This window comes from Elaeis guineensis, chromosome 8, assembly GCF_000442705.2.
Source record: "Elaeis guineensis isolate ETL-2024a chromosome 8, EG11, whole genome shotgun sequence".
Lineage (NCBI taxonomy): Eukaryota > Viridiplantae > Streptophyta > Magnoliopsida > Arecales > Arecaceae > Elaeis > Elaeis guineensis.
Window position 1 is genome coordinate 133,992,608 of NC_026000.2, and position 13,929 is coordinate 134,006,536.

The following is a 13,929-nucleotide window of genomic DNA, read 5'->3' on the forward strand; positions in this document are numbered from 1 at the left end:
TGGGTTCAGATTGCTGGTTTTATACATTTTGACAGCAATCGGTGCAGCACTTCTACCATGTAATCCTTTCTTATTATTAATATAGCCCTCAGGCCTTCTCTTTTACCCAAAAAAAAAATCCTACCCACAACTTGATCACTTGAAAAACTCCCTAATTCCCTATTAAAAAAAAAAAAAAAACCTCTCTTGAACCACTACATGATAGTTGAGTTATGATCAAATCCATTATTGCATCCAACATTTTTTTTTTGTTTGATAAATGTATAGATGTGGAGCCACCTTCTTATCAGCTTCTTCTCATCAAAGCCGCCGGTAGCAAGGTACCAAAATGGGAAGAAAAAGGCCGCCGGCAAAAAAAAAGAAAAAAAAAAAGCCGCCGGTAGCCAAAAGCTGGTGCAAGTTGGACCCTCAACCGCAAATCCTCATACCCATCTGGAAGGGGTTCGGGTTGTATCATTCGCACCAAAGAACGATTGATCATCTTTGACCGTTGGATCGAACCGCCTATAGATCTCAAAGCATTCCATTTTTTTTTATTCACCAACTGCACAGCTCTCAAAGCAGGTACTGTGCGATCCAACGGTGGATTCGCGTGAATCTCTCTTTCGCGCGAGAGATACAATCCCCGTCCTCTGGATGGTCTTCTTCCTTTTTTTTTTTTTTGGGTAAAGATTAGGTAACTGTTCTTTGATGTGCTGGTTTAGAAGCAATCAGCTCTCAAACACACTCCCGTTTATATATCCTTTCATGTTCTCTGCTACATCCTCCAGCCCAGCTACAAAGATGGATGCAAAGGTGGCCACTGCATGGGCGGCCAGAGATCAAACGGGTGTGCTGTCTCCCTATTCATTCACTCTCAGGTCAGAACAACCAAAGCTTTAGGATAGTTTTTACTTTTTTTTTTTTTTTTTTTGTTGGTAATATAGGATAGTATAAATGGGGTCAGAAGTTCCTGTTTCTTTTAACTCTACTCTAGCTTCTTAATTTCTACATGATTTCTGGAGCCAATTTACTTTGTATATGTTTTGGTTATTTCATGATACACACAGGCCATAGAACATTCTTTAGGATCCAGTTTGGATACTGCTATAGAATTACATTGAAAATCCTATAAAATCTGTGATTGAGCCATACATTTAAGCATGACTCTGTAGCGACATAAATATCACTCAGTCCAAATTTTGTAGGATTAAAAAAAAAATGCATATTACATAAATGCATTGAAAAGATAGAATATAGACCGGGTTTACATAAACTCTTAGAAAATGCATATTAGATAGGCCAATGGACTCGATTTCTACAAGATTTTCAGCCTAATTTTATAAAAATATTCAAAAAGGCCTTTATAGTACCTCCTGACCATAAGATGATTTCTCTTTATTTAGCTCTCTTTGAAAGCTTTGTGACTCTTTATACATGTGAATTTTGTTTCAAAATAAAAGATTTTATTTATTTTTATCGATTTTGAAATGAAGTAGGCAAATGATTTACCGACTCCATCAACTTCAGTTCAAATAAATTCAAAGATATATATCCATCACCGAACCGATACAGGTTTCAGTTCGGCGGATCTTCATGTAACTTCTTCAATGAATCTGACTTAGATGTTTCTGGTTGTGAACATGGCTTCTAAATTGCTAGCAATGGATGAATCTTTGACCATATTATATAATGCTATCATTGTCAGGGAAATGGGACCTGAGGACGTGCTGTTAAAGGTACTCTACTGTGGGTTAGACCACACGGATGTTCACATTGCCAGGAGCAAGGTCCACAAGGCCGTCTACCCTTTGGTCCCTGGGTTAGTTTAGATTGATGATTTTGATGTTTATATATTCAAATGAAAGAACAGAATAACCCATAAGGATTGCAGCTAATTAGCCTATCTGTCCTTTCTTCTTTATCCCTTGCTTTATAAACAAAAATAAAGAGGCATGAGGTGGTGGTGGAAATGGGGCAGCAGGTTGCAGGAAAGATCAAGGTTGGGCAGGTGGTAGGCGTTGGAGGCATTATTTGGTCGTGTGGAGATTGCAGGTTCTGCAAATCCAACAGGGAGCAATACTGCAGCAAGGCAGTGCCCACCTACAATGGTGTGGATGTCGATGGCCGGCCCACTCATCCACCATGGTGGTCAATCATAGGTCAGTAGCTCTTCCACACGTTGTTATGTATTTTTGCTCTCAAATTTCGCCATTTCGGTACTGGATGTCATGCCGATACTATTCTATTACAGTAGTAGTATATAGTCTGGTTAAGATATAGTCCAATGTATTGAGTGTTAATATGATGTATGATCAGCAACAAATAAAACAAAAACTATGAGATGTTATGTAAAATTTTTAAGAAAAATCAATTGATAACACGACAAATGAATAAAATTTTTATTAAATGATATAAGAAGTATCCTAAAAAAGCTCTAGTTTTATCAATATTAACATTAGTTTGTTGTGTGCAGATATGTGGTGAGCATACCAGAGAGATTAGCACCAGAGCTAGCCACCCCACTTTTATGTGCAGGTGTCACAGCCTACAGTCCTTTGAGACAGTTTTGTGGATTGGAGCCTGGCCTCAAGGGGGGGATCTTAGGGCTTGGTGGAGTTGGGCATGTAGGTGTGTTGATAGCAAAGGCAATGGGGCATCATGTGACTGTCATCAGCTCATCAGACAAGAAGAGAGAGGAGGCCCTGCAGCACTTGGGTGCTGATGCCTATATTGTGAGCAGTGATGCAACCAAGATGGCTGAAGCTGATGGGAGCCTTGACTATATTCTTGATACTGTTCCTGCTGTCCATTCGATAGATCCATACCTCTCGCTTCTGAATCCAGATGGAAAGATCCTTCTAGTTGGTGCTGCACCCCAATCGCTCTATTTCACCTGCTCGATGCTTATTTTAGGTATGCAATGCATCATTTATTTTCGTTGCATATTGTTGCGGCCAATCGCCTCGTCGCCCGATCGCCGGGAAGCGTGCACCTGCAAAAGGAAGTCCACACTGACCGGAGGCGGCTCCGGTGGGGACCCTCCGACGGTCAAGTCAGAGAGGTGACTGGGCAACAGTGAAATGCAGACAGAGAGCTCTGAGAAAGAGAGAGGGAGAGAGAGAGAGGAGCGAGCCTGCGTATGTGGGAGAGACGGGCGGATCGACCCCTTGCACTGTTGCCTTCCCCGGTTTATATAGTGGAGCACAGTATGGCGCCGTCATTAATGGCGCGGACAAGTGAGGAACTGTCAACTCACTGTAGACTGTCAGAGCCGCCGTGAAAATGTCATGTCGCCGTGTAGCCGTCTAATCGCCAGGGTTGACCCGGCCCCGGGCGGGACAATGCCCCTAGGTAATTGTGCCGCATGTCCTGTCAGGGCTGACAACGTCTGGCGACCGTATGGTGGTTGGTGGAGTCGGCCGACCCCAGGTCGGTGGCCAGCAGAGTGGCGTCGGACTCCTTCGTCGGTCGGCGAGCTTCATGTGGGTCGGCTACCAGACCTCTGGGTTTAGTCGGTCGGGAACGGACCGTGGAATGGCCGTAGTTAGCCGCTGATGGCGTCCGTCGGCCTGTCGCCCGACCGTAGTTAGCCGCTGATGGCGTCCGTCGGCCTGTCGCCCGACCTACGATCGGCCAGTCAGAGTGGCGTCGGACCGTTGGTTAGTCGGTCGGGCTGCCAGCCGATCGGGCCCTCCGATAGTCGGTCGGTCGGTCGGGCCGCCAGCCGGTCGGGCCCTCCGATAGTCGGTCGGTCGGTCGGGCCGCCAGCCGGTCGGGCCCTCCGATAGTCGGTCGGTCGGTCGGCGGGTATCCCCCAACAGTTGCCCCCTCCACTCCTAAGTCGGGTGGAGAGCTGGCCGATGCCTTCATTCGGGTAGCAAGATCGGACGACTGGGAGTGGATTTGTCGCATGTGCAGATCCGACCGTACCGCCGGCTGATCCGTTGTCAGACACCTCACGAATCCCAAGTGATCCGAACGTCTAGTCGATGCCAGAAGTCGCGCCGACGTCAGGTGTCAGACGCCACGTCTTGTCGTCGTCAGTCGTCACGTCGGTGTCAGAAGATTGGGCGCCGGATGATACGGCGTCAGTCGATCGGATATTCGGCGCCGATCGCGGGTGAGGCGTCCCATCGGGAACGCGGACCGGCGCGGGCGGCCGACTGCGGAGCCAACCCCCGCGCGCCGCGTGTCATGGTGGTTGGCCGGCGTCCGCTCCGGCATTTAATGAGGGCGGTGCGGGCGTCCCGGGACGAAGCGCGCCGAATCCTCAGCCAACCGGCGGGCGCCACGCGTCGCGCATCTGGAGGTCTTTGGTCGGCGCGGGAGCATCTCGGCCGTCGGTCGGCCCTATATATATAGGACCTCCCGGACCCAGGACCCACACTTGCCATTTGCTGGGGGAAACTCTGTCCGGGCGATTTCTTGGTCGTCGCGGGCAGAGCTCTTCTCTACTTCCGGAGGGTCCATCGGGTTCGTGGTCCCCTCTTCTCCTTCTTCTTCCCTTTCTGCTCTTTTGGTTCCTGCATAATGACCAGGAAACCGACCCAGGGAGCTCGGTCGGGGAACCCGACCGACGACTCTCGATCGGCTCCGGAAGATGAGGCTTCCTCGCTTTCGGGGCCGAATGTCGATCAGCTTCGGGAGCACTATCGCATCCCGGAGCAGTTTCGGCTCTCCGCTCCAGGGGCCGGCGGTCGGGTCAACAACCCTCCGCCTGGCGACCTGGCGCTATATGTCGAAGACCTTCGCGCGGGTCTTCGGCTCTCGATTCCGGAGTTCGTCCGGAATCTGCTTGATTACTACGGACTCTGTCCGGCGCAGCTGGCGCCGAACTCTGTTCGTCTGATAATCTCCTTCGCGTTGTTGTGTCAGCTTTTGCCGACCAACCCTCGCGTTTCCCTCTTCCGGGCATTTTTTGTGCTCCGACCCTACCCCAAGGCCCGAGGGTGGTGGCTCTTCAACCCCCGGAAGGGTCTTGCTTTCATAATCGGTCTTCCATCGTCCATTCATGGATGGAAGAACCAGTTCTTTTTCATTTCTTCTTCTTCTTCTTGGGGCTTTCCTTCCCGCTGGGGTGTACCCCGAACTGAGGCCAACGACAACAGTCGGGTCGACGCGGACGACCGGGAGGACTTCCACCGACTCAAAGACATGTCGGTCCCGAAGCAGAGGGAGCTTGTTACCGAGCAAGCTCTCTATGATGCCGGCCTGAGTCTGGTCCCCCGAATAGGTATCGCCCGATCCCCCAGCTTTTCTTTTTGTTCGGCTTTAGGGTAGTTCTGGTCCGGCCTTTGACACTGGTCGGTTTTGCAGGGACACCGCCGAGGATGAGGCCGACCGATGCCGAGATTCGTCAGTTTGCCACCGCGAGGAAGAGGCCAGCGTCGGGGGCTGGCCCTTCGCGCCCTTCCAAGAGACCCGCCCCAGTCCCGCCGACCGTGGAAGCGTCGGCGACCGAGGGGTCGGAGCCGATCATAGCCCTCGCGGCTCCGACTGTCCAAGTCGAAGAGAGGCCGACCGAGGAAGTGGCCGAAGGAGTGTCGGCGGCTTCGCCGCCGCGGGTGGAGCCGGATGTCGTTCGGGAAGCCGAACATCGTCCGGAGGCGTCCGCTGGCGCAACGGGGGGCGCCGGGTCGAACTCCAGCGTCCCATCACTGCCAGCCCCATCGGTCGGGGCAGCTGATCGGGGGAAAGCCCCGATGGAGCCCTCGGAGGAGGAGAGATCAATGCCCCCCAGCGCATACTACCCTGAGGGTGCATCGGCCTTGGCCGACCACAACCTTGCGAGGAGGTTGTGCCAGGGGATCCTCCTCCCTACCGACGTGCAGTCGTTGCGGTCTCGGCAGGTGACCGAGATGCTGTCGCGGTTCTACCCAACAATGGTGGAGGTAAGCTTCGCGTCACCTTTTTCCTTAGGAGAATTTTTGCTTGCCACATAATTCTGACGAAGCTTTTTTCCGTCGGCAGCTGATCTTCACCATGTCCGAGTTGGAGGCCGGATACCGAAGGTTCGGCGACGTTCGGGCAGCCTTTAAGGAAAGGTCGGCGGCGGCCGAGGCCGAAAGAGCGAGGCTGGTCGACCAACTGCAGGAGTCGGTCGACCGGGAGGCCAAGTTGACGGATGAGGTCTCCCGGCTTATGGCCGAACTGAAGTCGGCCAAGAAGGAGGCCAAGCACAAAGGTCGGGCCGTGCGTCGTCTTCGACGCGAACGGGACGGTGCCACCTCCGAACTCCAAGGGGAATGCGAGCAACTTCGGGTCAGCCTGGGGAAGCTCGCGGAAGCCGAAGAGGAGTTGTCCATCGCCCAGATCGACGCCGAAATTGCTAGGGCCGAGGCGGAGTTGGCAAGGGAGGAGCTGGCCCACACTGAGGACGAGGCACGGTCGGCGAGGGAGTCGGCCGATCGTGCGGTTGAGGACTTCCGGGCCTCCGACCGGTACAAGGAGGAGATGCTCGAGTCGGGCTTCGCCTCCTACCGGGTCGGGTTCGAGGACGGTCGGGATGCCGTCCATGCCTTGTACCCGGAGGTGGACGTCAGCCGAGTCATCCCGCTACTCGCCGAAGAGGAGGGAACCGAAGAGGAGGCCGACCAGCTGTCGGGAGGCGTCATCCCAGCGGAGGAAGCCGTCCCGGAGCAGGAGCCGACCGAAGGTCCCTTGCCGACTGAAGGACATCCTTCTGCCGTTGACCCAGCGCCGCTTACGGTCGAGACGCCGATCCTTCCCGATCCTCCATCGGTCGAAGAGATCAACCAGGACGAATGATCGGTCCAGCCGACCGTCTTCCTTTTGTTTCTTTTTGAAAATACGTGTAATCGGGCTTCGGCCCGACTTTGTAATTTCCTTCGATCAATGAATGAAATTGTCTTTTCTTGTGTCTTTTGTTTGAAATGTCTCTTATTGCTGTAATGTCGAACCCTAGTTACCAACTTAGAGAAGTCGCCAACTCGGGTAAGTCGGTAGGACTTAACCGACTTGCACAGCTCCGAAGTAGCTTGTGTCCCGACTTTAGGTCGGCTTCCAATAATTGAAGTCGCCGGTCGGGCGCATCTGTTAAGTCGGGAGCCGACCGAACCTGGTAAAGGTTCGGTAGTCGGACTTCCGTAGATGCGTTCAGTCGAACATCGACCGGCGCAGTGTCGGGGGAGCGATAGTAAGTCGGATCCCCAAGCTCTTGCGTCGGGTTCTATGTCGTCCGACATATAGTAGCAAGCCGGATGTCGTTCGACCGACCGTCAATCGGTCGGGAAGCTGTGGGTGCGACTAAGGTCGCGTTGTGTGAAAACGGTGGTAAGCCGAATATCCCTCGACCGGTCGCAGCCTGGTCGAAAGTCGCGACAACAATCGCGCGGGCTGTCGACTCCCGTAGGTGCATCGGTCCTGGTAAGGGGCCGATGGATCGTTGAACGTCGAAGGAGTATCGACTCCCGTAGGTGCATCGGTCCTGGTAAGGGGCCGATGGATCGTTGAACGTCGAAGGAGTATCGACTCCCGTAGGTGCATCGGTCCTGGTAAGGGGCGATGGATCGTTGAACGTCGAAGGAGTATCGACTCCCGTAGGTGCATCGGTCCTGGTAAGGGGCCGATGGATCGTTGAACGTCGAAGGAGTATCGACTCCCGTAGGTGCATCGGTCCTGGTAAGGGCCGATGGATCGTTGAACGTCGAAGGATCAGGACTCCGAAATTTAAAACTGAACTTGTATTCCAACCACAAAATTCACTGGTAATACAGCTTCAAGTTGTCGGCGTTCCAAGTCCGGAGAATGGGCTTCCCCTCAAGGGTCTCCAGCCGGTAGGCCCTCGGCCCGAAGGTGTCAGTAACCTTGTAGGGTCCTTCCCAGTTGGGAGCCAACTTCCCTTGGTCCAAGGGCTTCGACACTTCCGCCTTCCTCAAGACTAGGTCGCCAGGCCTGAAGAGCTTTGGTCTGACCTTAGCGTTGTAGTACCGGGCGATCCTCTGTCGGTATGAGGCCATTCGGATTTGAGCCTTATTTCGCAGTTCGGGGAGAAGGTCTAGGTCGACCCTCCGGCTTTCGGAGTTGTCCGGCTCGTGGTACTGCTCGACCCTTGAAGATGGCAGGCCAATCTCGAGCGGGATCATAGCCTCTGTCCCGTAGGCCAAACTGAACGGCGACTCTCCGGTCGGGACACGGGGGGTCGTTCGGTAAGCCCATAGGACGGAGCCCAGCTCGTCGACCCAGAGACCTTTGGCTTCGTTCAGTCGGGTCTTGAGTCCATGGAGCAGGGTTCGATTCGTCACCTCAACCTCACCGTTGGACTGTGGGTGCCCGACTGAAGTTAGTCGATGACGGATGTGGAACCTGGCGCAGAAGTCCTTGAAGTCTTGGTTGTCGAATTGCCGTCCGTTGTCGGTGATGATGGTGCGCGGCAATCCGAACCTGAAGATGATGGACTTTTGGATGAAGTCCTCCATCTTCCGCTCGGTGATCTGCGCCAAGGGCTCGGCCTCGACCCACTTCGTGAAGTAGTCGATGGCGACAACGATGAACTTCCTCTGGCCTGACGCCGGTGGGAAGGGGTCGAGAATATCGACTCCCCACTGAGCGAAGGGCCATGGAGCGGCAATGAGAGTGATTTGGCTGGCCGGTTGGTGCTGAATATTGGCATACTTCTGGCATGGCTCGCACCTTCGGACCAACTCTGCCGCATCCTTCCTCATGGTCGGCCAGTAGTAGCCCTGTCGTAAGACCTTGAAGGCTAAGGACTTGACCCCCAAGTGATTCCCACAAATTCCTTCGTGAACCTCTCGGAGGGCGTAGTCAGCGTCGGTCGGTCCCAAGCACCTGAGCAGAGGGAGGGAGAACGACCTCTTGTAGAGTCGGCCGTCCATGATCACATATTGCGACGCCGACCATCGGAGTTGCTTGGCCTCCGCAGGATCTTCGGGACTGGTCCCGTCGGACAGGTACCGGACGATCGGGTCCATCCAACTTGGTTCAGACGTTAGCTGCTGTACTTCTTCGACCCGATCGATGCTCGGCTGTTGGAGGTTTTCGACAAACGTCCGACCCAAAGAATCATAGGCCGACGTTGCCAATCTGGAGAGAGCATCGGCACGGGCGTTCTCCATCCTGGGGATGTGGGAGATCTCGAAATGCTCGAGGCGGGCCACGAGATCCTTTACCTTCTGAAGATACTTGATCATGGTCGGATCTCGCGCCTCGAAGTCGCCCTTGACCTGTCCCACGATCAGCTGAGAGTCGGAGAATGCCCGGAGGCTGTCGACGCCCAGTTCCTCCGCCATCCTCAAGCCCGCGAGGAGTGCCTCGTATTCGGCTTGATTGTTGGAGGCCTTGAAGTCGAACCGGAGGGCGTATTCGGTGACTACCCCATCCGAATTCGTGAGCAGGAGCCCGGCCCCGCTTCCCTGAGCGTTGGAGGCTCCGTCGATGTGAAGTACCCAGGTGGAGATCGGGTCTGGCTCAGAGACCGAATCTCGTCCCGGGCCTTCAGCTCCCGACCTTCGGTCGGTCGTCGGGCATTCAGCGATGAAGTCGGCCAAGACCTGAGCCTTCAAGGCAGGCCTCGGTCGGTACTGAATGTCGAACTCGCTAAGCTTCATCGCCCACTTAGTGAGTCGTCCGGATGTGTCGGGTCGGCGCAGTACGGCCCTCAGGGGCTGGTTGGTGAGTACCACGATGGCGTGGGCCTGGAAGTATGGTCGGAGCCGTTGCGCGGAGACGGTCAGGGCGAAAACCATCTTTTCCATCTCCGAGTATCTGGCTTCGACGCCGTGGAGCACTTTGCTGGTGTAGTAGATGGGCTGATGGGTTCGGCACTCATTTTCCCGAACGAGCACCGAACTGATCATCTCAGAAGATGTGGCCAAGTAGAGATACAAGGTCTCCCCGACCCGCGGCTTTACGACCAAGAGAAACCAGGTACCTTTTTAGGTCTTCAAAGGCCTGTTCGCACTCATCCGACCAAGAGAAACCGTTCGCCTGGCGCAGGGTCTTGAAGAACGGGAGGCACCTTTCAGCTGATCGGGAAATGAATCGGCTAAGAGCGACGATTCTTCCGTTCAGCTGTTGGACCTCCTTCTTGGTGTTCGGATGATGCATGTCGAGGATCGCCTTTATCTTCTCAGGGTTGGCCTCGATCCCTCTCTGAGAAACGAGGAATCCGAGGAACTTTCCCGAGGTCACCCCGAAGGCGCATTTGGTCGGGTTGAGCTTCATTCGGTGTCGTCGAAGGGTGCAGAAGGTCTCCTCGAGATCCTGAACATGGTCCGGGATCTGCGTGCTCTTTACCAGCATGTCGTCCACGTACACCTCCATGTTACGCCCGATCTGGTCTTTGAAGACCTTATTGACGAGTCGCTGGTAGGTGGCGCCGGCATTCTTCAATCCGAAGGGCATCACCCGATAACAGTAGAGGCCCTTGGGGGTCACGAACGCGGTGTGCTCCTCGTCTTCAGGTGCCATCCGGATCTGATTGTACCTGACGAAGGCGTCCATGAAGCTGAGCAGTCGAAATCCGGACGTCGCATCCACCAGCTGGTCGATCTTCGGGAGTGGAAAGCTATCCTTCGGGCATGCTCGGTTGAGGTCGGTATAGTCGATGCAGATCCTCCATTTCCCGTTGGCTTTCTTGACCATGACGACATTGGCGAGCCAATCGGGATACGTGGATTCCCGAATGAAGCCTGCTTCGAGCAGCTTGTCCACTTCTTCGTCAATGGCCTTCTGCCTTTCTGGGGCGAAGGACATTTTCTTCTGCCTCACCGGCTTCATTGTCGGGTCGATGTTGAGTCGGTGAGTAATTGTTTCTGGAGGGATGCCCGACATATCTGCTGCCGACCATGCGAATATGTCGGCGTTGGCCGTCAGCAGCTCCACCAGTCGGTGGCGTTCGGTGTCGGGCAATTGAGACCCGATCCAAACTTTTCTGTCGGGATTTTCTCCTATCGGGATCGCCTCGAGCTGCTCGGCCGGCGAACCCCGCTCTTCCTCCTCCCGTTGATCCAGTTTGTCGATTGTCAGGGGATCCTTTGTCTCGTCGCTTTGGACGGAGATTTGGAAGCATCGTCGGGCGAGCTGTTGATCTCCGCGCATCTCTCCGACTCCATTTTTGGTCGGGAATCGAACAAGGAGATGGTACGTCGAGACGATCGCCCTGAGGGCGTTCAATCCGGGTCGCCCGAGTATGGCGTTGTAGGCCGAAGGAACTTGGACGACCGCGAAAATGAGGGAGACTGTGCTTTGCCGTGGTTCGGTACCGACCGTCACGGGCAGGGTGATTTCTCCTTCTGTCATGACGGTGTCTCCGGCAAAGCCGATCAAGGACGTGGAGACCCTACTAAGTCGATCAGTCGGTAGTCGCATTCGGGAGAAGGTCGAGTAAAACAAAACATTTGTCGAACTTCCATTATCAACAAAAATTCGTTTTACATCATAATTGGCTATTGTCGCCGACACAACAACAGCGTCATCGTGGGGAGTCTGGATGCCCGAACGTCGTCTTCTGAAAAGGTAATCACGTCGTCCGGGCGCGGCTTTTTCGTCGGCTCCCCCCTGTAGACGTCCCCGATCCCAGCCGCTTGGAGATCATGTTGATGACTCCAGCCGTCGGCTGGTTAGTCGGGCCTCTTCAGTCGGCTGGGGGCGTCGATCGGCAGCCGGTCGGGTCGGCGGACCCTTTCAAATTTGCCGAGATACCCCGGCGGATGAGATTTTCGATCTCATCCTTCAACTGGATGCATCGCTCGGTGTCGTGGCCGTGGCTCCGATGGAACCGCAGTACTTCCGATGGTCGAGGCCCTTTGCCTTCAGAGGCGGAGGCCGTCGCAGGTATTCTTCCCCTTCGATCTCCATCAAGATCTGCGCACGGGGAGCGGAGAGAGGAGTGTAGGAGTCATACCTGGGACGCACCGGCCTCGGAGTCTGTCGGCGGGGTGATTTTTGGATCTGTCGGGGTGGAGAAAGCCGACTATTGGCCGGGGCCTGCTTGGTTCGGCGGGCTCCCGACCTTTTCTTCGCTTCTCCTTCGGACCCTGGGCTCGACCAAGCGTCGGTCGGACGCTCCTTCGTCCGCGCGCATATACTTGTATGCGCGCTCCAGTAGCTCGGCGTATGTTCGGGGGAGGTCTTGTCCAGAGAATAAGTAAAATCGGGACGACCTCAGGCCCCGCTTCATGGCTGAAACCGCCATGTCTTCGTTGAGGTCCCGGACCTCGAGCGTGGCCGCGTTGAATCGCGCCACGAAGTGTCGGAGCGTCTCGTTTTCCCCCTGCTTGAGGGAGAAAAGGCTATCCGACGTTCGCGGGCTTTCGGCTGGTGCTGAAATGGGCCACGAACGAGTGCTCGAGCTGCGCGAAGGAATGGATACTGCCCGATCGAAGACCGGAGTACCAAGCCCTGGCAGCCTTGCGAAGTGTGGCGGGGAAGCCGATGCAAAAAAGAGCGTCGGTTGCCCCTTGAATCGTCATGAGAGCTTTATAGCTCTCGAGGTGGTCGACTGGGTCGGTGGAGCCGTCGTATGGCTCCACGTTCGGCATTTTGAACCGACTGGGAATCGGCTCATCGAGGACCAGTCGAGAGAGAGGCTGGGCGGTCTGGAAGTCGACGTCGTTCGAAGACTTCTGGCCGTCCATCTGCAGTTGGGCGAGTCGGCGGTCGATCTCCTCGAACCGTCGCTCGTAGTCGTCCGCTCGTCGATGCTGGGAGACCCCAGGGGTGGAGCCTCCGGAGGATTCTGAAAGAGAGGCCGACGGTGTGCGCGGCCGCTTTTCCTTCCTCGCCCGTTCCAACGGGGAAGGAGAGGGCCGCTGGGACCGTCGGTCGTCGCGCGTGGTCGCCCTCCTCCTCTCCGTGGGAGCGCTGTTGGGAGCGCTCGCATGGAGGCGACAGGGGTCGGCGCGGCCGTCGGCGGCTGCTCCTGGAAGGCATAGGTCGGGCCGCGGTTGTTGCTGGAGGCTTTTGACTGCGTCGGTCAGTACGGTCATCTGCCGTACGATGGCCGCAATCTGGGCCTCCGTGGTCACTGCAGGGCGCGGAGAGCTAGGCTCCGCCGCCGGTGGGGGCGGGGAGGCTTCTTCCCGCGGGAAGAGCGCCTGGCCGACCCAGTGACTCTCGATCGTTGAGCTCTTGTCTTTGTCATGCTGCTCCCCTACCTGGCGCGCCAATCTGTTGCGGCCAATCGCCTCGTCGCCCGATCGCCGGGAAGCGTGCACCTGCAAAAGGAAGTCCGCACTGACCGGAGGCGGCTCCGGCGGGGACCCTCCGACGGTCAAGTCAGAGAGGTGACTGGGCAACAGTGAAATGCAGACAGAGAGCTCTGAGAAAGAGAGAGGGAGAGAGGAGAGGAGCGAGCCTGCGTATGTGGGAGAGACGGGCGGATCGACCCTTGCACTGTTGCCTTCCCGGTATATATAGTGGAGCACGGTATGGCGCCATCATTAATGGCGCGGACAAGTGAGGAACTGTCAACTCACTGTAGACTGTCAGAGCCGCCGTGAAAATGTCATGTCGCCGTGTAGCCGTCTAATCGCCAGGGTTGACCCGGCCCGGGCGGGACAATGCCCCTAGGTAAATTGTGCCGCATGTCCGTGTCAGGGCTGACAACGTCTGGCGACCGTACGGTGGTTGGTGGAGTCGGCCGACCCCAGGTCGGTGGCCAGCAGAGTGGCGTCGGACTCCTCCGTCGGTCGGCGAGCTTCATGTGGGTCGGCTACCAGACCTCTGGGTTTAGTCGGTCGGGAATGGACCGTGGAATGGCCGTAGTTAGCCGCTGATGGCGTCCGTCGGCCTGTCGCCCGACCTCCGCTGATCGTCCGTCGGCCTGTCGACCTACGATCGGCCAGTCAGAGTCGTCGGCCGTTGGTTAGTCGGTCGGGCTGCCAGCCGGTCGGGCCCTCCGATAGTCGGTCGGTCGGTCGGGCCGCCAGCCGGTCGGGCCCTCCGATAGTCGGTCGGTCGGTCGGC

General features: G+C 55.7%; 1 pseudogene; it reads left to right on the forward strand.

Moving 5' to 3' along the window:
* Positions 1-783: 783 nt before the first annotated feature.
* Positions 784-13,929, forward strand: part of LOC105037206 (probable cinnamyl alcohol dehydrogenase) — a 24,118-nt pseudogene continuing 10,972 nt past the window's right edge.